A 22,102-nucleotide genomic window follows, 5' to 3' on the forward strand; every position below is an offset into this window, starting at 1 on the left:
GGCGGGGCTAGTGTGGCCTTGACAACCATTAGGCCTCCTCCGCCTGGGCGGCGCGGCGACTACATTTCCCAGAGGGCCTCGCGTGGCGCGGCTTGGGGGGCGGGGAGGAAGCGCCTCGGGTCCAGTGCGCAGGCGTGAGCCTCCTCTGGTTATATAAGGGAGGCTTTGGCGCTTCTTGTTCTTTTCCGTCCTCGGTGCTGTCTGTTCTTCGCCTTAGCTCCTCTGTTTCTCCTCCCGTGTCGTCCCATCCCGGCAACCAGGGTTTATTACTGTATGTGGTGAGTGGAAACCTCGCTTCGAGATCTCTGTGCCTCTTTTTCCCTTTTTTGTGCGGTCGCCCCTACCGGTGGCCCCCTCTCCTCGTGGTTGCCTCTGCTCTGACTCTAAATAGGCCTCAGCGCCTTTGGGGAGATCAGTTAGAGCTGGAAAAGCCCGCGCCTTGTGCTCGGGCCTGAGGAGTCTTCGGCTGGTGTAAATGATGACTTCACTTTTTTCCCCGTCAGATCGACAATGTTGATGTCTTTGAATACTTGCCAGTTAGTTCTGAGACAGCGGCCTCAAAAGGCGCTGCCATGTTCTCTTCCGACTGTGGGAAGATGGCGCTTGACGACCTTTCTTTGTTGGTTCGCAGGTTTGCGCGATCACAGCATACAGAATGGATCTTGGAGGAAGGGGTCCCTGCTGGGCCTTCAAGGAAACCACGTGTAGACATGAACAACCTTCAATCTCCTGATCTCTGGAGTAAGCATTTGTCTTTTGGCCTATTGTAAGAAACGCATGCTCTGAGGAGCCTCTTAGTTTGCTAGGCATCTTGGAGGGAAAGAAAAGATGATTAAGGGCAGCCAATTAGCATATTTTAGTTACTAGGTTTTCTTTGAGGTGTTCTGGGTGCTTGGTTTTATTATAATTCACAAAAACATACCTTATTACAAAGTGAAATAAGTGAATTATCTCTTGAAAATGAATAGGTGTTAAATTTTAAATGTCTTTGTAATGCTCTTTAAGGCACATTTTCAGATGCCATTCCTTCACTTGTTTCTTAATAAACAGCTTTCTTTTATACTTAAGCTTCCAAGTGGATGGATAATGTGATGACGTTTTTAAAAAAAATTTATTGGTGTAGAGTTGCTTTACAATGTTGTGTTAGTTTCTGCTGTACAGCAAAGTGAATCAGTTACATGTATACATATATTCCCTCTTTTCAGATTTCCTTCCCATTTAGGTGTGATGACATTTTTACGGAAAGCCAAATGTGTTTCTGTTGGCCTATTTGCTTTAATTACCAACTCCTTAACTGAGTCCAGAAATGCACTTTAAGGGTGGGACTTCTTGGACGAAGTGTTCCTTAAACCTTGCTGTCCCAGAGTATTAAGTCGCGTTTTAAGTGATGACATCTTGCATTAAAGTGTAACATCCTAACACATAGTCGAAACCCTGCAGTCACCTAAGTAAAAGCCAGCCATTTCCCCACAATTCTTGCCAGCCACGCTGGCCTCTATCAAATGTAAGCACAGAAGGCAGAGGTATTTGTCTTAGCTACTATCTTATTGCCGAGAACAGGACACAGAAGTGCTGAAATACTGCATGAAGTTGAAGGTAGAGAAACAGATGAACCAAATCTTATTCCTAGTTCAGGGTTCCTTCTTTTTTTCTTCCTCCCCCCCCCCCTCCCCCCCCTCCCTCCCCCCCCCTCCCTCCCTCCCTCCCCGCCTCCCTCCCTCCCTCCCTCCCCCCCCTCCCTCCCTCCCTCCCTCCCTCCCCCCCCTCCCTCCCTCCCTCCCTCCCCCCCTCCCTCCCCCCCCCCTTCTTTCATTGGGCGTTTGTTGCTGCACACAGGCTTTCTCTAGTTGGGGCAAGCGGGGGCTGCTCTTCATTGCGGTGCTCAGGCTCTAGGTGTGTGGGCTTCAGTAGTTGTGGCACAAGGGCCTAGTTGCTCCGCGGAATGTGGGATCTTCCCGAACCAGGGCTCGAACCCATGTACCCTGCAGTGGCAGGCGGATCCTTAACTACTGCACCACCAGGGAAGTCCCCAGGGTTCTTTCTGTAGAGGCGAAAAGCTTCCTGCTGGCATAAATGATGACTGAACTTTTTTCCCCGACAGATCGACCATGTTGATCTAACTTCTCTAAGCCAGTTTGTCTGATATGCCAGCTTGAGCATCTCCTCTGTCCCCCACTCCTTTGGGTATCTAGCTGACTGGCGGTCATGTTTCTGTTTTCATCTCAGGTTCACTGTTGGCAGAAAGCAGACTTTGAATGGACCATGATGGATCCAGGATTGGGAGAGAATTGGTAAGTCACGTCCATTATTAACTGCTTTTCTTTGAGAGAGGCTATCGCCGTTGCTTTCTACTTTCCGTGACTCGTATGGCCATTGCAGCTGATGACTGAACTTTTCCCCGTCAGATCGACCCTGTTGATCTAACTGAACTATTAGCCAGTTTTGTCTGATGCATTGGCCACAAAGATAACTTCTGTTTATCTGTTTTCTGCTTAACCACCAACAGACTACTTTCTGTGGGGCTTTTTTTAGTGGGAATTGGACTTGCCCTATGTATGGGGTTTTTCCCTCTTCCATCATTCAAGTCATTTATCTTGGCTTCATCTGTTAACTTCCTACAGGACCAGAGCCCTTTGTCAGGGCGTAAGTAGGTTGATTGCAGCCTGGTCTCAGCTTGGTTCAGTCTGTCCTGTGACAGGTGAGGTTTCTGCAAATTGTTATCTAGGTGTTAACCCCTCCTTAGTAAAATGATTACTAAATGTGCTCAGGGTAGAGAGGTGTTGGGTTTGCCCACTTGGGAATAACCTGAGTACCCAGTTCCAAGTTGGGTAAAACAGGAGGGGAAGATCATGTCCTTGGCAGTACTGTTGACCTATTGGTACTACCAGGTCTTTCCCTAAGAAAGGGGGAAAAATTAAATGAAAACTTAATTCTGCCTTGGCAGATAATACGAGATGAGGAGCTCCAAGCCATCTTTTGAGTTGAGATTGAAATTGGTTGTAATTTTTTTTGAAAGGTTGAATTTTTCACACTGTTAGCTGGAAGCCAACCTCAGTTCCTTACCCCATGGGTAAGGAACACAGTGGCTTGCTGCATCACAGTGAGCAAGCCAAGGAGACAGGCAGTCTCTATCTCCTGCCTCCTTTCTTTTTAAACAAATAACACTTTGTATCCCTAATGTCTGCTTATCCACTTTATATTTCAGATGCCCCCATTTGTCCCTAAAGTATCTTTTGAATGAGCTTCATTTGTGTTAAGTCCCTCTAGAATCAACATAACTTTTGGTGTGGTCCTGGGTATGTCTCCCTTACCTCTATTTACTGTACCTAGAAAGGCTATAGATTGATGATGAACATTTTGACGTTATCAGGAACAACACAGACTTCAGTGAGGTGCCAGACTCAAGAGGTTGGAAGTCTCTCCTTGGTCTGGTACTTAATTCAACATCCACCTAGTTCCTGAAGTCTAGATACTTCCACATCCCAAACAAGTAGCTGTTTATATCAGTTTACATCAGAATGAAGTCCTGATCTTGATGTATCTTTTTTCTTTTAAGGAGTTTCTCAACTGTGGAGTTGGAATGCAAGGTCTCTTGGGAAAAGATGACCCTGTTTACTGAGAAAGCATGAAGGTTCTGGTTGAATCAGTCTCATAAGGTTGCTGTGTAACTTGAGTGTCCAGAGCTGAAAAGCCTCTGGCTGTTTTGAAGAATCAAGTATTATATTAAACTTAGGTAAAAATTTCTTAACTTTGTAGCCTTCCTATCTGGAGAAAGAAAATAAAATCCTTTGAATCAAAATGCTGTTGTATTTGGTCATTGGAGATAGAGACCTTGAACCAAATGATACTTGAGGTAAAAAGCTCTAGGGGCAGAGAGAGCTTTTAATATTAAACTTAAAATTTTAATGTTTAAACATGGAAAGTTCCAAACAGACTAGTGACATAGGGCTAATCTGGTTTCACTTTAACTTCCCTACTCTGTCCCAGATACTTGATCTGACTAATCTTAGGAAGATAGGATTCCATTGTGGTTTTTTTTGACTTTGTACCTTCTAATCTGATTCCTGATGTTGACTCCAAGTCCCTTGAGTGTGTGGACCTAGTGCATCCGGTGAATAGAAAACTCGCTAAAGGGGTATTACTTTTTTTTTTTTTTGCCGCACACCACGGCCTGATGCCCCTGCAGTGGAAGCTCGGAGTCTTAACCACTGCTGCACCAGGGAAGTCCAAGAAGGGTATTCTGCCTTGTTGAGTTGGCAACAAAAGACTTGTTGACATCCTCTTGCCTAGTTCCCTTCTGTCTTATTCCTTGGCTTGCTCACTTTAGTGAAACAAGCTAGTGAGGAATTGAGATTGGCTTCCAGCCAATAATGTGCAGGGAACTGAGTCCTGCCAACAACTGAGTTTGGGAGCAGATCCTCCCCGGGTATTTGGTGACTAGAAACCTTACTGACACCATGACGCCTGTGAGCATTCAACTTAATATGCCCAAACCTGAACTGACCCCCTTCCACCAAGACTGCAGCTCCCACAACCATTTCTATTCCAGGCGTCACAACACTGTCAGTCTAGGTGCTCAGGCCAGAAATCTTAGTTATCCTTGACGTTTTGCTCCATTCCCCACGTTGGTTTACCTTTTTTTTTTTTTGGCTGTGCCATGCAGCATGTGGGATCTTAGTTCTCCAACCAGGGATTGAACCCGGACCCCAGAAGCCACTGGATCCCTGGGGAATTCCCGGTTTACCCTTAAAATACATCTGACATTCACCCTTTCCCACCTCCATTGCTACCGTCTTCCGGATCCAAGCCACCATCATCCAAGCTTTGATTACTGGTCTGTACTTCCACCTTTGCTCCCTGAGATCTAATTCTCTATATGCAGCCAGAGTGCCCTTGAAAACCAGAGATCACACCACTGTCCTGCTCAACCCTCCTGTGTCTCCCCACCTCACACAGTAAAAGCTGGACTCAATGGCCTGGACCATCTTCCTCTCCATTAACCTCTGACCTCATCTCCTCCCTTCTCTTTCAGTCACACAGGTCTAACTGTCCTCCATCACTTTAGGTGCACTCCAACCTGGAATGAATGACCAGGCCTAGCCCCGCCAGGTCTTTGCATGGTTCCCTTGGTTTACTTAAATGTCAACTTCTCTGGGAACCTATCTAAAACAATCTTCCCCATCACTTTCTATTCCCTTATATTTTTCTTCGTATTATTTTTCACTGCCTAATAAATAGTGCCTATGTGTATACAGTATACATACATTATATGTGTATGTTTATGTAGCATATATATTTGTCATCTGTCTCCCTACATTAGACCACGACTCCATGGTAGATAGTACAAGAGATAGTGTAGATAGCAGCTGTCCCTCCTTTGTGGCCCCTCCATGGCACACGGCACAGATCCTGGCACGTGGTAGGCCATTCAATAAATATTAAATGAAAGAATGAATCTGGGATTTCCCTGGTGGTCCAGTGGGTAAGACTCCGTGCTCCCAATGCAGGGGGCCCAGGTTTGATCCCTGGTCAGGGAACTAGACTCCACATGCATGCCGCAGCTAAGAGTCTGCACGCCGCAACGAAGAAGCCGGCATGCTGTGATCCCGCAACTAAAGATCCTGCATGCTGCAACAAAGATCCAGTGTGCCGCAACTAAGATCCGGCAAAATAAATAAATATTAAAAAAAAAAAGTGAATCAGACGCTTCCCTTGTGGCAGGACTGCTAAAGTACTTGACTGGCACACCTTTTTAAAAGGTTTATTTTATTCTTTTTGGCTACGTTGGGTTTTCGTTGCTGCGTGTGGGCTTTCTCTAGTTGTATGTGGGCTTCTCACTGCAGTGGCTTCTCTTGTGGAGCACAGGCTCTAGGCGTGCAGGCTTCAGCAGTTGTGGCACGCGGGCTCTAGAGCACAGTCTAAGTAGTTGTGGCGCATGGGCTTAGTTGCTCTGCAGCATGTGGGATCTTCCCAGACCAGGGCTCGAACCCCTGTCCCCTGCATTGGCAGGCGGATTCTTAACCACTGTGCCGCCAGGGAAGCCCTTGACTGGCACACTTTGTTACTCATCACAACAGCCTTGTGAGGTGAGAACTAGCATGATTCTCGCTCTTATTGCACAGATGAGGAAATTCAGTCTCTATATGAGACAGAATCAGGTCACAAACTCTGACTTATTTGACTCCTTTTCTCTCTCCAACTTAACTGCCTTTTACCAGAACAAGAAGTGTTTTCAGTTCTTTGAATCCCCTGCAGTTTCTAAAGCTGTTCCTTGCACATAGTAGGTGCTCAAAGAGGCAAAACTGACTACATGATTCCTTGAACCAGCACTCAACCTGGTAACCTGAAGACATATTGAGTCCACAAAATCTTTCTTAAAGAAAATGCATTGACATGATTCATTCCATAAATATTTATTATCTACCCTGTGTCAGGCTCTGTTCTAGGTGCTGAGGATACAATAGTGAAAAAAAAAAATTCTTGCCTACATGGGACATGACATTGCTAGTGGAGAGAGAAACAATAAAAAGTAATATACTGTAGTATGTTATTTAATAAGTGCAATGGAGAAAACTAAAGTGAGGAAAAGGAATAGAAACGGAAAAGAAATGGAAATGGAAAGGTGGACATTTGAGTACAGAGCTAAACCAGATCAGGGAGTGAGTGGTGTGAGTATCAGTGGGAAATGAACGTTCCAGGCCAGTGCAAAGGTTTTGAGGCAAAAGCCTGCTTGTTGGGTTTTGTGTTTGGAGCGTAGAAAGGAGTTCACTGTGGCTTCTTATGGAAAATTGGAAGATCTGATTATAGTAGACCCATTTTCCTGCCTGATAATTAGCTGTGGCTGAATAACGTTTTATGCATATATGTATTAATATGTATGTATGTATGTGTTTTTAGGCAGGTCATGTGCTTTCTAGTTCCCCACAGTGGTGTATTTCCCTCTTTTTTTTTTGCAGTACGTGGGCATCTCACTGTCATGGCCTCTCCTGTTGCGGAGCACAGGCTCCGGGTGCGCAGGCTCAGCGACCACGGCTCACAGGCCCAGCCACTCCATGGCATGTGGGATCTTCCCGGACCGGGGCACGAACCCGTGTCCCCTGCATCGGCAGGCGGACTCTCAACCACTGCGCCACCAGGGAAGCCCTCCCTCTTTTAATATACCAGCCCCTGTAGTAATAATACTAACAATGGCTAACATTTATTGAGCCCTTACTGTGTGTTAATTACAGTGCTTCAAATGTAATAAAACATTATTCTTCCAACAACCATATGAGGCAGATTGTATTATTAACCTCATTTGACAGTTGAAGGGACAGTCTGCGAGAGATAAAATGACTTGTCTAAAGTCACACAGTCAGTAAGTAGTAGAGCCAGGACTCAAACCCTGTCAGTCTGGCTCTTGAGTTTGTAACCCTTGGCTTAATTGCAGCCTCTTACTGAAATGCAGTCTGACTGATACAGGAGGGAGCCAATTTCTGGTTCTGAAAAGTTCAAATGCTTTTATTTATTTATTAATTATTTTACTTATTTATGTTTTGGTTGCGTTGGGTCTTCGTTGCTGCCTGTGAGCTTTCTCTAGTTGTGGCAAGAGGGGGCTACTCTTCGTTGCAGTGCGCGGGCTTCTCATTGCGGTGGCTTCTCTTGTTGCAGAGCACAGGCTCTAGGCGCGCAGGCTTCAGCAGTTGTGGCACATGGGTTTAGTTGCTCCGCGGCAGGTGGGATCTTCCCCGACCAGGGATCGAACCTGTGTCCCCTGCATTGGCAGGCGGATTCTCAACCACTGGGCCACCAGGGAAGTCCAGTTCAATGCTTTTGACTTCCTTGTTGGTGAGACACCTCTGAGGTCAGAAGTGGCCCCAAATGCCTACCAGCCAGGGATCAGAGAAGTTCCCTAGAGAGCTCCCACCCCCTTAAGTCTCTAGGCTTTGCTATCACTGCTTCCCTGAACCCCAAAGGCAATGATAGGCCTCAGATGCTCAAATTCTTTGCATCTTGTCTCCCTAGCTTCAGTCCCACAAAACATTTGATGCTTCAGACTCATTCTACTTCTTTGTCCTCTTACCTGAGGGATCTTGGGCACATTCTTTACCTCTATCAGCCTCAGTTTCCTCACCTGTGAAATGGGGTTCATAACAATGCCTGCTTCAGAGAGTTGAAACCTTCAATAAAATCAGGTCTGTAAAGCACTTAGCCCAGGCCTGGCACATTATAGGGACACAATTCATATCTAGTGAATAAACAAATCTTCCTGCCACTTTGAGATGGGAGAAAATCTGTGCTGGGGAGATGTAAGAAGTGTGCTCATTGAGTGCTTACCATGTGCCATATTGTATTATTATTTCATTAATCCATACCCCACCCTTGTTCATTACAATCCCATTTATCCCTTCCAGAACTTGCAGCTCCAGCCTGTGTCTGCAGGGGGCGCTGTGGACACACGTTTCTCCAGCCTGTGCGAGATGCCTCCGCTCTCCGGCTAGGAAGAAGGAAGATGGCCCGCAGGGGAGTTTTCATAGGCCAGATTTTCAGATCCTGCAGCCAGCACTTTGGGGGTTGGCTGTCGCAGGGGAGCCTGAGAAAGGGCGAGTTCCCCGGGCCTGAATCACGGGCTGCTGATTGTGCGACCACCACTCACAGTGTAAGAAACCAACCAAAAACAAATTTACCCATGATTCCTTCATCTAACATATCAGTAATCAGTTTTCACTTTTCCATGTTCCCTTCTGTTCTCGTTGTAGTGGAGCAGCTACTACCAACATGGTTGGAGCTTCCAATTTTTAAAGAAAGCCAGAAATCCTTAAAATGTTGGCAACTGATTCCAATTTTATAAACTGGGAAGACTGAACAATGCACACGTGTGAGCCTCATATAGCCCAGAGGCCACCAGTGTAAGACCTCTGGAGTTTGAGCTGTGACCCTTTCAGCACCACCCTTGTCATTCCTGGTGCAGGTAAAACACATGATGCCCAGTTATTATACATTTGAATTTCAGATAATTTTAACCATGTCCCAAATATTGCATGGAACATACTTACACTAAAAAATCGTTATTTATCTGAAATTCAAATGTAACTGGGTGTTCTGTATTTTTATTGGCTAGATCTGGCAACCTCATTCCAGGGAGCATCTGGCTTGGGATGGTGCATCTGTTCTTTAAGATGAAGCCTTGATGGACCTCATTCCTTCTGAGTAACTTGTATCTCTGCCAACTTGAACTTTCCTCTCAGATTATTTGGCCGGGGGGGAATTGGAGTTTCTGAAATTTCCCGATAGTTTACAATTTGGCTGTAATGCCTGGATGGGTAGAATTGGCAGGTCCTATGGTCCCCTGGGCTGGTCCCCTGATCAGTTTCTCCCAAGGTCCCAATGTTGATTAATTGCAGGTTTGTTTAGAAGGCAACTGTCTTTTCCTTTATCTGTTAGTCATGGCAGAAACAGACCATCTTGGGCTTATTTATATCTGTGGCTTTTTTAAAGAGAGAAAAGGAGAAATCTGGATCCTTTCACTTGGCAGGCTCATTTAAACAAATGGTCCTTTTGCTAAAACAGACTGGCGCCACAGGGCCACAGTTTGCAGGTGGGAGGGTTTGGGATGGGGGTGGTCCTGGTGGGTGAGAGCAGTTTTTTCTTTTTTTTTGCTCCAGTGTTAAAATGGTGGCATGTGCAAACTGGGACTTTGTCGTCACTTTTGGCTGTGCCCAGGTTGACCTGGTGTTTTTACAGCTAGAGGAGCTACCTGCTGAGAGTGGTGGTATTCATCAAAGTAAATGCTAGGCTGCCTCAAATATTTCACTGTCGCACTGTATGGTCAAGTCCAAACATTCCTCTGTAAGCTCCATTTTTCCCTACTTGAATCATAATAGTAATAGCACAATAACTGCAATGCCATTTATTGAAATTTCTTACCAGCCTCTAATCTAGGGTACTTTACATTTTAAAATAATTTATTCCTCACCTCAACTCTGCAAGGGCAGTAATATTATCATCCTGACTTTACAGATGAGGAAACTGAGGTTTAGAAAGGGGAAGTGACTTACCTAAGTCACACAGTTAGTAAATGGCTCTACCAATGCCTTTCCTTGTCCATCCAGGTCCCCTCCTTACCCTAGTCCACCTTGCTCACCGCTCCTAGAGCAGGGACACATCAGCGTCAGCTCTAAGCCCTGTGGTGGGAGCTTCAGCAGGAGATGGAGGTGGGGTTGGGGAGTGAGGATGACCTATGCATCCCCCTGGCCGCACCCTGTGGGGACACCTCTCCAGATGTTCTTCCACCTGACCCTCCTTCTGGGCCCTGATGCTCCTTCCCTGGTCCCTTCAGATGTAGGGATATCCCCTCTACTTCCAGCTCCAAGGTTTTGCACTAGCTCCTGTGGTTTCCTTATATTCTGTGAGCACCACTGTTTTCTTCTTGAATTATACTCTGCTTAGAGTTATTCTATTTCCAGTGGGCCAGGACTGGTAGAGAGGCAGAGCTGGGATTCGAACCCAAGGACTCCAAAATAACCTCTTTGCTAATGGCATCCTAGAACTGCTTGCTCCTGCCAGCCACGGTGTTTTCATTCTGGCTTGGACCAGGATCTACTCTCATTTCTGTTCTTTTCTCCAACAATTGCAGGAAATGTTGCTAAGTGCATTTTCTGTGCCTGCTAGTATATGGACTCTATTAAAAACAAATAAAAAACAATGCTAGCTTGACATGACTTGTTCTTAGGAACAATCTCCTAGTGAAGTCTTGCACACCCACGCTCACCCTACCCCCAAGTTCTTAATGAGAATCATTTTGAGAAGCATTTCCTGGGACTTCTCTGGTGGCGCAGTGGTTAAGAATCCGCCTGCCAATGCAGGGGACACAGGTTCAAGCCCTGGTCCGGGAAGATCCCACATGCCACGGAGCAACTAAGCCCGTGCACCACACTACTGGGCCTGCACTCTAGAGCCCGCAAGCCACAACTACTGAGCCTGTGAGCCACAACTACTGAGCCCACGTGCCACAACTACTGAAGACTGCGCACCTAGAGCCCATGCTCTGCAACAAGAGAAGCCACTGCAATGAGAAGCCCGTGCACCGCAACAAAGAGTAGCCCCCACTCGCTGCAACTAGAGAAAGTCTGCATACAGCAACGAAGACCCAACGCGCCAAAAATAAATAAATAAAATTTTTTTTTAAAAAAAAGGGTGAAGAATTCGAATAGACATTTCTCCAAAGAAGATGTATGAATGGCCAACAAGGACATGAAGTGATACTCAGCATCACTAATCATTTGGGCAATGCAAATCAAAACCACAATGAGATATCACGTCACACACACGAGGATGTCTACTATACAAAAAAAGCAGAAAATAACAAGTGTTGGTGAGGATATGGAGAAACTGGAACCCTTGCAAACTGTTGGTAGGAAGGTTTAGCTGCTTTAGAAAATGTTATGGTGGTTCCTCAAAAAATTAAAAATATGACATATGATCCAGCAATTCCACTTCTGGGTATATACTTCAAAGAATTGAAAGAAGGGTCTCAAAGAGATAGCTATACACCCATGTTCACAGCAGCATTTTCACAATAGCCAAAAGGTGGAAGCAATCTAAATGTCCATCGACAGATGAATGGATTTTTTTAAATGTGGTATATACATACAACAGAATATTACTCAACTTTAACAAGGAAATTCTGGCAATGCTACAACATGGATGAACTTTGAAGACAGTATCCTTGAAATAAGGCAGTTATGAGAAGACAAGAAAATGTATGATTTCACTTATATGAGGTACCTACAGTAGTCAAACACATAGAAAATAGAAGGGTGGTTGCCAGGGGCTGAGGAGAGGGGACAATTGGGGGTTATTTATTGGGTACAGAGTGTTAGTTTTGTAAGATGAGAAAGTTCTGGAGATTGGTTGCACAACTTAACACTACTGAATTGTACACTTAAAAAATGGCTAAGATGGTACATTTTATGTTTATGTGTATTTTACCACAATTAGAAAAAAAATGTTCAAGGGCAACAATAAACTCTGGTAATATGGAAGGAGCAGTGTCTGCCACAGTGTTAACATAAGGTAGCTTTCCATGACCCACATAGGTGTAAAATAGTTCCACCCAAATAATTCATCTTAGAGCTGGTCCCCTCTGGTTTTTACTGTTGTGGGTCTACTAGCTTATGACCCTTATGGAAAAAAGTATTTGCATCACAGCTTATAGTCATTGGCTGTCAGAGATGTAAGAGCTGTTGGAAAAGGGCCCTCCCTCAACCCTATCCCCATTATATAGATGAGTAAACTGAGTCCCAAAGAGAGAGCTTGCTTTGTTCAAGGACATAGTGAGTTTCTTCTGACATCTGGCCCAGGGGCCTTTCTCAGTGAGGAATAATGAACTCTCCTCTGGCAATGCTGGTGTTGGACATATCATTAGAATATGAACTTCTGCTGGCAATGGACTTATTAGAATATGTCATTTTCTGGAACTTCCTTGGCGGTCCAGTGGTTAAGACTTCACCTTCCAGTGCAGGGGGTGCAGGTTTGATCCCCGGTCAGAGAGCTAAGATCCCACATGCCCCTGGGCCAAAAAACCAAAACAAAAAACAGAAGCAATATTGTAACAAGTTCAATAAAGACTTTTAAAATGGTCCACATCCAAAAAAAAAATTAGAATATGTCATTTTTGAAGAAATCTTCCATTTAAAAGACAGTCTTGGGGACTTCCCTGGTGGTCCAGTGGTAAAGAATCTGCCTTGCAATGCAGGAGACACGGGTTCGATCCCTGGTCGGGAACTAAGATCCCACATGCTGCGGGGCAACTAAGCCCACATGTCCCAACTACTGAGCAGACACACCTCAAACTACAGAGCCCACGTGCTCTGGAGCCCGTGTGCTTCAACGAGAGAGAGAAAACTCACAAGCCACAACTAGATAGAAGCTCTTGCGCTACAACAAAGAACCCACGTGCTGTGATGAAGATCCCATGTGCCGCCACTAAGACCCGACACAGCCAAAAATAAACAAACAAAACCCCAAAATGCTTTAAAAAAAATAGGCAGAAGACCTAAGTAGATATTTCTCCAAAGAAGACATACAGATGGTCAAAACGCACATGAAAAGATGCTCAACATCGCTAATTACTAGAGAAATGCAAATCAAAACTACAGTAGGGTACCACCTCACACTGGTCAGAATGGTCATCATTAAAAAGTCTACAAATAACAAATGCTGGAGAGGGTGTGGAGAAAAGGGGACCCTCCTGTACTGTTGGTGGGAATGTAAGTTGGTGCAGCCACTGTGGAAAAGAGTATGGAGGTTCCTCAGCAATCCCACTCCTGGGCATATATCCAGACAAAACTATAATCCAAAAAGATACATGCACCCCTATGTTCATAGCAGCACTATTCACAATAGCCAAGACATGGACTTTTAGGTTGTTTCCATCGACAGATGAATGGATAAAGAAGATGTGGTACCTATATACAATGATATACTATGCTGTCATAAGAAAGAATGAAATAACTCCATTTGCAGCCACATGGATAGGCTTAGAGATTAACGTGCTAAGTGAGGTAAGTCAGAAAGAGAAAGACAAATACCATATGATATCGCTTATATGTGGAATCTAAAATATGACACAAATGAACCTATCTACGAAAGAGAAACAGACTTACAGACGTAGAGAACAGACTTGTGGTTGCCAAGAGGGAGGGGGGTGGAGGAGGGATGCGTTAGGAGTTTGGGGTTAGAAGATGCAAACTATTATATGTAGAATGGATAAATGAGGTCCTACTGTATAGGAAAGGGAGCTATGTTCAATATCCTGTGATAAACCATAATGATCCCACATGCCGCAGAGCAATTAAGCCTGTGAGCCACACTATTGAGCCTACGCTCTAGAGCCCGTGAGCCACAACTACTGAGCCTGCGTGCCACAACTACTGAAGCCTGCATGCCTAGAGCCCGTGCTCCGCAACAAGAGAAGCCACCACAATGAGAAGCCCGCACACCGCAACGAAGAGTAGCCCCTGCTCGCTACAACTAGAGAAAGCCCGCGCACAGCAACAAAGACCCAACGCAGCCAAAAATAAATAATAAAAAATAAATAAATTTAGGGGCTTCCCTGGTGGCACAGTGGTTAAGAATCTGCCTGCCAATGCAGGCGACACGGGTAGGAGCCCTGGCCCGGGAAGAGAAAGCCCATGCGCAACAATGAAGACCCAAGGCAGCCAAAAATAAATAAATAAATTTATTTTAAAAAATTTTATAAAAAACAGGGCTTCCCTGGTGGCGCAGTGGTTGAGAGTCCACCTGCCGATGCAGGGGATGCGGGTTTGTGCGCCGGTCCGGGAAGATCCCACATGCCGCGGAGCGGCTGGGCCCGTGAGCCATGGCCGCTGAGCCTGTGCGTCCGGAGCCTGTGCTCCGCAACGGGAGAGGCCACAACTGTGACAGGCCCGCGTACCACACACACACACACACACACACACACACAAAATATATATATATATATATATAAAAAACAAAATAAAACAAAAAAACCACTTATCAGACCTGGACTCTTGTTAATGTGGAGTAAAAATGGAAAACTCCAGACATTATAAACACTTGTGTTTCATTTGCTTTGAAGGAATTTTCCTCATCTCTAACTAATGGGCCTCCAATTTCTCAGACTCTCTCTGCCAGAGAGGGAAATTGAGCTGGAAGGTTAACCATCCAGAGAGGGTCATGCACCTGGCTCCACCCTAAACTTCATCATTTACCAGTGGAGCCCGCTAGACATTTGGCAGGAAATGGTGAAAATAACATTTTCCTGGTGTCTGAGGGTGCCATATGCATTTTGGCTTGGGTGGTATCAAAAAGCAGCTGGGAAAATTCCAGTTTTATCAGGCATCCCTTTGTTCACTCTGGGTGTGGCTAGCCATACAGGAAGTCACACAGACACATATTGCCCACTGAGTTAGCTCTGTCCTTCAAAAACATATTATTTAAGATATAAACACACGCAAAGGGCGAGAGGAAGGCAGCTTGAGGAAGTGGCTAGATCACTATATTGGACATCAGGGTTCAAGGCCCAGCTTAGGCACTGACTCAGCCACCTTCATTTATAAAAATTTACCAGTTTTCTACGAAGTGGCAAGTACTTTCTAGCTCTGTGACTGTAGGCAAGTGACTTCACACCTCTGAGCCTTGTCCAACCTCTGCAAAAGACATTAATAATATTTATTTGTGGTAGATACTGCTGGTTCCTACCCAACAGCCATTTCCTTGCCTTGTGTCCTTGCTGGAACCAGTCTCTCACTCTAGAGGCAGATGAAGCCAGCCACTCACCTTCCAAGCCTCCTTTGCATTAAGGCACGCAGCTTAGTTCTGACCAATAAGATGCAAGGGAAACTTGGCCAGGGAGTTTCTAGATGCAGTGCCCACGGCATCTTTTCATATGATTATTAATAATCATGAAACTGAGTCTCCCTAAAACCAAGTTCCCTCACTGAGTTTATGATTAATCTCTCTCTCCAAAACTTTATTCCCTTTCTTGTCCCCTCTGACCTCAATCCTCTGCTAACCACTCATCAACCAGATGCGTGACTACAATTGCTGTTGTGACTACAATTGTGACTACAATTGCCGTTGTCAATAATATTGTTAACGTACTAAAATCGCTGTTACAGATATGTCATCATTAACGTACGAACTCAGGTTGTTTCTTCAGGGCAAGGTGAGTTAACAGACCCCCAAGTCATGGACCACCTGGCCAGAGAATCATAAACCAGAGACATTCTGACTCTCGAAACTAGGATTAAGAAATGTCATAATGATTAATCCCAGTCTCTTTGTTCTTCCCCTTTAAAAAAAAAAAACCTAATCAAAGACCAAGTTGGAGTCATCTGAGGCTTGTCTCCCACTCCCTTGCTTGGCGCCCTGCTTTGCTGCAAACATCAGCTGTCAAGAGTTTGGCTTTCTGCGCCAAGGGCACAGGAGCCCTTGCGTGGTTGCAATAACATGATTGCATGCAGCTATTAGGTGGGGCAGGCAGCCCGCTGAAAGGCCCAGAAAATTCAAAGCATACGTGCTGCTGTGTAGATTAGAGCAGTGCTTCTCAGGCCTTACTGTGGGGGTAATGTGCATTGTTCAAAGGCAGATTCTGTGCCGGGGCCCGAGGTTCTGCATTTCTAGTGATAAAGTGAATTTGTATATCAGGACCCACAAAGTGAGGGCTGCTTCAGTGGCCTGGCTCATGTCACAGATCCAAACCTAAGTCTGCCTGCACTTGTGGGAAACACCTGTCAAGGAATCCTAACATACACCAATTACAATCCTCCAAATTCACGAGCTGACCTTAACCCTGGAAAGCAGGACCTTCTAGCCCATCATGCCTTGTTTTGTATTTTTTTTTAATATTATTTATTTTTGGCTGCTTTGGGTCTTCATTGCTGCGCACGTGCAGCGAGCGGGGCCTACTCTTCGTTGCGGTGCGCGGGCTTCTCATTGTAGTGGCTTCTCTTGCTGCAGAGCACGGGCTCTAGGCGTGCGGGCTTTAGTAGTTGTGGCTCGCGGGCTCTAGAGCGCAGGCTCAGTAGTTGTGGCACACAGGCTTAGTTGCTCCGCGGCATGTGGGACCTTCCCGGACCAGGGCTCGAACCTGTGTACCCTGCATTGACAGACGGATTCTTAACCACTGCGTCACCAGGGAAGTCCCCCTTGTTTTGTATTGCCTCCTCTAATGCTCTATAAAACTTGCTCTTGCCCCAAACCCCTCAGGAACAGTGTCCCATTGCTCGGGAGGCACTGTACTCCCCCACTCCATGGATTGTTTGCCCTTCAACAAAGACATCGAACACGTTACTAAATTGTTTTAGTTTTGCCATTTGATACAAGCAAGATTTCGGGCGAGACCGATGCTGCTGGTTCTAGGACCACACTTTGAATAACAGGGTGTTGCATACCTTTGGACACAAATAAGAGAGAAGCCAATTATACGTGACAAATAAAAAGGAAAGAAGTTCCCAAGGAGGAAGTTCAGGGTTGGTTGATCCAGCAGTTCAACAAGTTCTTTAAGGGCTCAGGCTCTCTCCCGTTTTCCTGTCCCCCATCCCAGGTGGTTGGCGTTTAGTCTTCAGGCTTGTTGCCTCAAGGTCATGAGACAGCTCCAGGGGCCACCCCCACACTACTGAACTTTCAAGGGAAGAGGAGAGCATCCCCTCCTGTGCCTTTCCCACTATCAGTGGGAAAGTCTTTCCCGGAGCCCCCTGCTCCTGGAGGGCTACTGATATGCACAGCCCAGGGGTACCACTTTAATAGACTTTACCGGAACGCTGCCTCAGCTCCCAGCCGTCTTCTCCTCACATCTCCCTGGCCAGAAGAGCGTCCTGCAGTCAAGGCTAAACCGTCATTGGCAAGGAGATAGGATGACTGTGATTGGCTTAGACAGCTAGTTCTTAAAGGAAGGTGCTCAGACCAGCAGGATCAGCACCACCTGGGAAACCTGTTAGATATGCAAATTCTTGGGCTCTACCCCAGGTCTACTGAATTAGAAAGGCGAGGGATGAGGCCCAGCAATGGTTTCCCAAGGTCTCCCAGTGATTCTGATACACACTGGATTGAGCCCGGGCTACACACTGGAGTCATCAGGGTAACTCTTAAAATTACCACTGGATAGAAATCAGAATGGTGGTTACCTCTGGAAGTGGGCTGGGGTATAGACCTTCAAGAAGTGTGACCAACTTGTCCCACTTTGCCCTGGACATTCTTTGTTTTAGTACTGAAAGTCCTACATCCCAGAAAAACCCCCCAGTCTTGGACAAATCAGGACAGTGTGTCATCCTACCTTGAAGGGGCAAGAGGAAAATTTCTGGACATGTTCTATGTCATTATCTGGGTGGTGGCTACATGGGTGTACATGTGTGTAAAAATACCAATCTATCCATTTAAAGTTAGTGCACTTAACTCTACTAAATGTAAAAAATACTGATGTCCAAATTGTATTTCAGATCAACTGAATCAAAATCTCAACTGAGAATCTCAGGTACTGGTATTGGGAAAACTCTCTCTGGGGCTTCTAATGTTCAACTAGGTTTGACAACTAATGTGTTCAAATCACCTGAGATCTTGCTAAAAAAAAAAAAAAAAAATGAAGATTCCGGGGACTTCCCTGGTGGTGCAGTGGATAAAACTCCACGCTCCCAATGCAGGGGGCCCGGGTTCGATCCCTGGTCAGGGAACTAGATCTCACATGCCTGCCGCAACTAAGAGTTTGCATGCCACAACTAAGGAGCCCACGTGCTGCAACTAAAGAGCCTGCCTGCTGCAACCAAGACCCCACACAGCCAAATAAATAAATAATTTTTAAAAAGAAGATTCTGGGTCCGTAAGTCTGGGATGGGGCCTGAGATTCTGCATTTCTGACAAGCTCCCAGGTGATGCGGATGCTGGACTCTGTTCTGGGTAGTGAGGGCCAAGCCGCATCAAGATTTACCTTCTGGGTCTGAGGGCAGGGGGAGGCGGCCGTCTCCTGAAACATCTTGATGCTGTTATTGAGGAAGGGAGAAAGTTGGGGGAGAGGTAGACTAGCTGTGGGGTAGCCCACTCCTGTGGCATTCAGTGGAACCAGTGTTTAGGGTGAGGTTAGGAAAAATAGAAGCACACACATGGGCAACGTCACAAATGCAGAAGCTCAGACAGCTGTTCCCAAAGCCCTGACATGCCAAGAGGTCCATGTTTGCCTGAGTCCTGGCCTTAGCCAAGTCAAGACCAAGGACCCCAGCCTTTGTTCAGTTCGCTTGTCCTAAAGTCATCCAGGAAGCTGCCCCTCTGGAGAAGTCAAGTGCGGCATCCAGAGGTACCCTCTCCCTCTGCCCCGCACATGCCGTGGAGACTGATACCAGGCTGCCAGCTGGTTTAATTACTCAGATGGGAAGTTGGCTGGGAGAGCTCAGTCTTGGGCAGAGATTAATGACTCCATTATCTTCCTGGGCAATCATCCCACGTGGGCCTCAGTCTGGAATGTAGATGTAAGGTGTAAATAAAGTCCTTGTTCTGAGGGATAGCATTTTTCATTGTCTCCAGATGGGAATTTGGCCCAGAAACCCTTGGCTCAATTCCAGGAGGTGTCTTTGTTTAGCGGAACAACCTGGTCCACTGGGGGCATGTGACACAGGTCTCCTGAGCGCTGGGCTGAGGTTTGGGACAAAAAATGTATTACTCTTTTTCTTAAGCTCATAAGTAATACATGCGTGTTGGAAAAAATTTAAACGAGGAAGCTGGGTGCATGTAAGGTAACAGGCGATAGTTCTTGCCCCCCGCTTCCCACTCCCTGAAGGTAATGATGATTAACTTTTGGTGTGTATTCATCCAAACACATGTCTTTTTTTTGGTCCTTTGTTCTTTTCCTTTGATTCAACTTTATTGAGGTATAATACACTATATTATACACTCTATGGCACATATTTAAAGTGTGTTATTTGATTAGTTTTGCTATGTGTCAGACCCATGGTAACTTCACCACAATTAAGATAAAGAACATATCTATCACCTTCCAAATCTGTTATCCATCCTTGTGCCCTTTTGCAATCCTCCCTCCCTTCCTCCCCCCACCCCCGAACATTGACCTACTCTTGTCACGATAAATTAGTTTGCACTTTCTAGAATTTATGTAAGTGAAATCACAGTGCATATACTCATTTTTAGGTGATGGAGGTTGGCTTCTTTTTTTCAGTATGATGATTTTGAGATGTCATAGGTATCAATAATTTTCCTTTTTTTTACTGCTGAGAAGTATCCCATGTATGGATGTTCCATGATTTGTTTATCCATTCATCCGTTGATGAACTTTCTAGATTGTTTCTAGTTTTTGGTGATTACAAATAAAGCTGCTCTGAACATTTAAGTACAAGTCTTTGTGGACAAATATTTTGTTTCTTTGGGTAAATGCATAGGAGTGGAATGGCTGGATGGTATCGTATGGTGGGTACAGGTTTAACATTTCAAGAAACTATTTTCTAAAATGGTTTAGCACATTTTGCATTCCGCCAGCAGTGTATGAGAGTTCCATATGCTCCCTGTCCTCACCAACACTTGTTATGATCAGTCTTTGTAATTTTCGATGTTCTAATGGATGTGCAGTGGTATCTCATTGTGATTTTAATTTTCATTTCCCTAATGACTAATGCTATGGAGCATCTTTTTATGTGCAATTACTGGCTATTCACATATACTCTTTTGTGAAGTGTCTGGGAGCAGGGGGTTGAAGGTGTTTTTTGTTTTTGCGGTACACGGGCCTCTCACTGCTGTGGCCTCTCCTGTTGCGGAGCACAGGCTCCGGACGCGCAGGCTCAGCGGCCATGGCTCACGGGCCCAGCCACTCGACGGCATGTGGGATCTTCCCAGACTGGGGCACGAACCCTTGTCCCCTGTATCAGCAGGCGGACTCTCAACCACTGTGCCACCAGGGAAGCCCTTGAAGGTTTTTTTAAAACTGCTAACATTGAGGTCCCCATGTGATACCCAAGCACAGATGTCAATTAGGCAGTTGCATGGTTAGTTTTATTTTTATTTTTTGGCCACGCCATGTGGGATCTTAGTTCCCCAACCAGGGATCAAACCTGCTCCCCCTGCGTTGGAAGCACAGCATCTTAACCACTAGACTGCCAGGGAAGTCCCAGGCAGTTGGATATTAGAGGCTAGACTTCAGAGGAAAGGTCCAGGTTGGCGATGTAAATTCAGGAGTTGTCAACTTATCGGTGTTTTGAGTCGCGAGACCAGATGAGACCAGTAAGGGAGAGTGCGTAGGCAGAGAAGAGGCCAGATCTGGGTTTGGGGGACACTCGATTAATCTGAAGCCAGAAGATGAGCAAAAACCACTCAAAGCAACTAAGAAGGAGTGGCTGGTGAGGTAAGAGGAGGAGGAAGAGAAGAAAGTGTTTCCTGGCAGGCAACACTATAGTGGCTGGCCTCCAAAGATGGCCCGTAGAGAACCACACAGTCTGCTCTTCACACTCCGGTGTGGCCCCTCCCACTTTCATTTCTGGGCTGACCCTGCGAAACCAACAGAATGGAGTAGAAGCGACGTGCCTGACTTCTGAGGTTGTAAGAAGCCCCGTAGCTTCCACCTTGGCTTTTGGAACATTGCTCTGGAATAAATTAGTTGCCATCGAAGAAGTTTGGCTGTGAGACTACCATGATGGGAGGAAGCCCAAGCTAGCCATGTGAAAAGACAATATGGAGAGAAAAAGATGGCCCACTAGTCCTTGGTTGTTCCAACCATCTCAGTCGAGGCAGCAGACAGGTGAGCGAAGAAGCTGCTTTGGACGTCTGGCCCAATCAAGCCTTGAGATGACTTCAGCAGTAGCTGCTTATTTATTTATTTATTGTTTGTTTGTTTATTTTAGCAGCTCACGGGATCTTAGTTCCCTGACCAGGCATTGAACCCGGGCCCCCTGCAGTGGAAGTGCGGGGTCCTAATGGGACACCAGGGAACTCCCAGCAGCAGCTGCTTTCTGACTGCAGTTGCATGAGAGACCCCAAGTAAACTACCGAACCAACCCACAGGACTATGAGTGATAATAATAAATTGCTGTTTTAGGCGTCTAAGTTCTGGGGCAGTTCGTTAGGCAGCAGCAGATAACTGAGACAGACGTGAGCAGTGAAGGGAGACTGACAAGCCCCCCTGCCCCCACCCAGAGCCCAGTAGCCTTCAGCCCAGACCCATGGAGAGAGGGGTGTTCCGCCTCAGCTGGACGGCTCTCTGCATTCTGATGGGTCCCCCCTCCCTGCTAAGAGGAGAATAAGCTTCTCTTTGTGTCCACAGATGTGGCATCTGCCAAGAGCCCCACAGCCCCCAGGGCCCTTACAAAAGGACAACAAGGGAGATTTTCTGGGAACTGGGTCACCAGTTACTTGGATGCTTCAAACCTGGCAGGACAGAAAGAAACCAGATAAAGGAGGCTGGAAACTACAGGAAGCCCCTGGTCCTTGTCAAGGGGACATGCCATGGTCAGGAGTGGTTGCCTGCCCCCAACTGACCCTTACATCAATAGAGACCACCTTTCTCTGTTTCTCTTTCTTCTTTTTTCCTTTCTTTCTTTTTTCTTGGTAGTTAAAGCATTTGTAAATCAATATTTTATATATATGT

At 45.9% G+C, this 22,102-nt stretch overlaps 1 long non-coding RNA gene and 3 other non-coding genes across 5 annotated transcripts; all 4 read left to right on the top strand.

Annotated features, from left to right (window-relative positions):
- Positions 1 to 151: 151 nt before the first annotated feature.
- Positions 152 to 7,265, top strand: LOC111186624 (uncharacterized). Of its 2 annotated transcripts, XR_002647901.2 has the most exons (6): positions 152 to 278; positions 632 to 741; positions 2,227 to 2,291; positions 2,622 to 2,698; positions 3,557 to 3,733; positions 6,957 to 7,265. It is a non-coding gene; the product is annotated as an uncharacterized LOC111186624 (long non-coding RNA). The 2 variants fall into 2 exon arrangements; XR_002647900.3 differs by lacking the exon at positions 6,957 to 7,265 and having other exon boundaries at positions 3,557 to 3,799.
- LOC115803412 (small nucleolar SNORD12/SNORD106) lies at positions 466 to 556 on the top strand. Its single transcript, XR_004024145.2, has one exon. It is a non-coding gene; the product is annotated as a small nucleolar SNORD12/SNORD106 (small nucleolar RNA).
- Positions 2,064 to 2,152, top strand: LOC115803411 (small nucleolar SNORD12/SNORD106). Its single transcript, XR_004024144.1, has one exon. It is a non-coding gene; the product is annotated as a small nucleolar SNORD12/SNORD106 (small nucleolar RNA).
- LOC115803413 (small nucleolar SNORD12/SNORD106) lies at positions 2,370 to 2,459 on the top strand. Its single transcript, XR_004024146.2, has one exon. It is a non-coding gene; the product is annotated as a small nucleolar SNORD12/SNORD106 (small nucleolar RNA).
- Positions 7,266 to 22,102: the final 14,837 nt, after the last annotated feature.

Source organism: Delphinapterus leucas, chromosome 15, assembly GCF_059928025.1.
Source record: "Delphinapterus leucas isolate spDelLeu-1000000601 "Yukka" chromosome 15, BTC_Dleu_Yukka2, whole genome shotgun sequence".
Lineage (NCBI taxonomy): Eukaryota > Metazoa > Chordata > Mammalia > Artiodactyla > Monodontidae > Delphinapterus > Delphinapterus leucas.